This window comes from Penaeus chinensis, chromosome 20, assembly GCF_019202785.1.
Source record: "Penaeus chinensis breed Huanghai No. 1 chromosome 20, ASM1920278v2, whole genome shotgun sequence".
Lineage (NCBI taxonomy): Eukaryota > Metazoa > Arthropoda > Malacostraca > Decapoda > Penaeidae > Penaeus > Penaeus chinensis.
The window spans coordinates 7,175,821-7,178,320 of NC_061838.1; the positions used below are offsets into that span (position 1 = coordinate 7,175,821).

General features: G+C 38.9%; 1 protein-coding gene across 1 annotated transcript in view; it reads right to left on the bottom strand.

The window, feature by feature from the left end:
- Positions 1–2,500, bottom strand: part of LOC125035877 — a 30,527-nt gene that overhangs the window by 21,249 nt on the left and 6,778 nt on the right. The window lies entirely within an intron of this gene.

A 2,500-nucleotide genomic window follows, 5' to 3' on the forward strand; every position in this document is an offset into this window, starting at 1 on the left:
ATAGATTAGAGAGAGAGGGGGTGGGGTAATACAGATATATAGATAGACAAATAGAGAGAAAGGGACAGAGAGAGACAGAGACATGACCAAGAAAAACAAAGAGGGGGGGATAGATTAGAGAGAGAGAAAGAGAGAGAGAGAGAGTGAGAGGGGGGGGGGTAATAGAGATATATAGGTAGATAAATAGAGAGAAAGAGAGACAATCAGGGACAGAGAGAGACAAACAGAGATATAGAGAGAAAGAGATACAATCAGGGACAGAGAGTGACAAACAGACAGACAAACACAGATATTGAGAGAAGGAAAGACAGAGACAGGCAGAGACAGACAGAAAGAGAAAGAGAGACAGACAGAAAGAGAAAGAGAGACAGACAGAAAGAGAAAGAGAGAGAGACAGAAAGAGAAAGAGAGACAGACAGAAAGAGAAAGAGAGGCAGACAGAAAGAGAGAGAGAGACAGACAGAAAGAGAAAGAGAGGCAGACAGAAAGAGAGAGAGAGACAGACAGAAAGAGAAAGAGAGACAGACAGAAAGAGAAAGAGAGACAGACAGAAAGAGAAAGAGAGACAGACAGAAAGAGAAAGAGAGACAGACAGAAAGAGAAAGAGAGACAGACAGAAAGAGAAAGAGACGCAGACAGAAAGAGAGAGAGAGACAGACAGAAAGAGAGAGAGAGACAGGCAGAAAGAGAGAGAGAGGATCCTGAAGTAAACAAGATGTATTGGTTCAATCCCCGTGTGATTACTGGAGAGTTTCGTCAGCCATCTCAGGAAACGCTATGACCGTTACACGTCGACCAATCATCAGCTGGGCGTACCCTTCAGATTTATTTATTCTATTTGTCTGTTTATCCATCAATTTGTCTATTTCTCTCTCTCTCTCTCTCTCTCTCTCTCTCTCTCTCTCTCTCTCTCTCTCTCTCTCTCTCTCTCTCTCTCTCTCTCTCTCTCTCTCTATCTATCTATCTATCTCTATCTCTATCTCTCCCTCTCTCTCTCTCTCTCTCTCTCTCTCTCTCTCTCTCTCTCTCTCTCTCTCTCTCTCTCTCTCTCTCTCTCTCTCTCTCTCTCTCTCTCTCTCTCTTTCCATGTGTGCGTGTGTGTGCGTCTACATTCGGTGTGTGTGTGTTCGTACGTATGACTGAAAAGAAGGCCCATTCAACAATATTTCACATGGGAAGTTAACGCGCTCCAAATTCAATTCCCTTTTTCCCTTGAAATGAGAACTGTAAAGTCACAGGGAAAATTTGCCGTTAATTACCTCCCGAGATGAAGATGCTTTAACAGTTTATGATTTCCCTTTCGAGATTAACAGACGCCTTGGAAATGTGTTTTCTTTTTTTTTCTATCTTTCTCTCTCTCTCTCTTTCCTTCTTTCGTTCGTTCGTTCGTTTTTTTGTTGTTGTTTTTTTATCGTTGTCTTAGCGTCTTAAGTGTTTCAAGCTTTTAACGTTCATAGATTTTTTAAAATAAAGTTTTTGGTTTAAAATAGATTTATGATGATTCCAATTCGCCTCCTGCTTATACTGTTATGGTAAATAAGGTTGCAAAATATATGTGTTCATATATATACATACGTACATACACGTAGACACACACACACACACACGCGTGCGCACATATACACAAAATCACATTTTCATATACATACAAATATAGGTAACCATTAAAAACTTTCTTCATAATGGTTTATTAGATTTGTAAATAGTAAAGGTAAAATCATGCATTTTGTCCATGAAACTTCTCGCATTTCGGGAGACATAATCAGAAAAACAGAAAACAAATATATAACAAAAAAATCCTATAAAAGGAAAATATATTTTTTTTCAATTGTATATAGATATATATAAACACATACACACATGTATGTGTGTGTGTGCGATATAATACCTAATATCGTTGCATCATGGTTCAAATAGTCAGCCGCCCAATTTCTACGCAAAAATCCTACAATCTGCTCACAAGACAATCCTTACTCGCTAAAGCACAGGCGAAAATAAAAATTGTCCCTCCAATCTCTCGTTCTCTCCCACACTCCCTGCAGCTGCTGTCAGATCATTCGTGATTGACACTGATGTAATAAAGGCCTTAATATCAAATTAGTAAACGCTATCTATTATCTCTCCCAGATCTTTAAACAATCTAAAAGGTTGAACTGCTTGTTACAGACCGTAATTAAACTGCCGCCCTGACCTTTAAAAACTGAAGATGCTTCCGTGCGAATAATATTTAATAGGGTATTACTTTCATTTAAGCGAACTTGCCTTGAACATTATCGGGAAATTAATTAATTGCCTCGAGTCCCTTTTTTTTTCTTCTTTCATTGTACTCTAATGCGCTTAGTTTCAGGAATTTGCTCACAGAGGAGGAAGGAGAGGCGTCTTTGATATACTGAAGGTGGTCGGACGAAAAAAGAATTCGAATAATATAAATAACTATACTAATGATGCACACACACACACACACACACACACACACACACACACACACACACACACATAC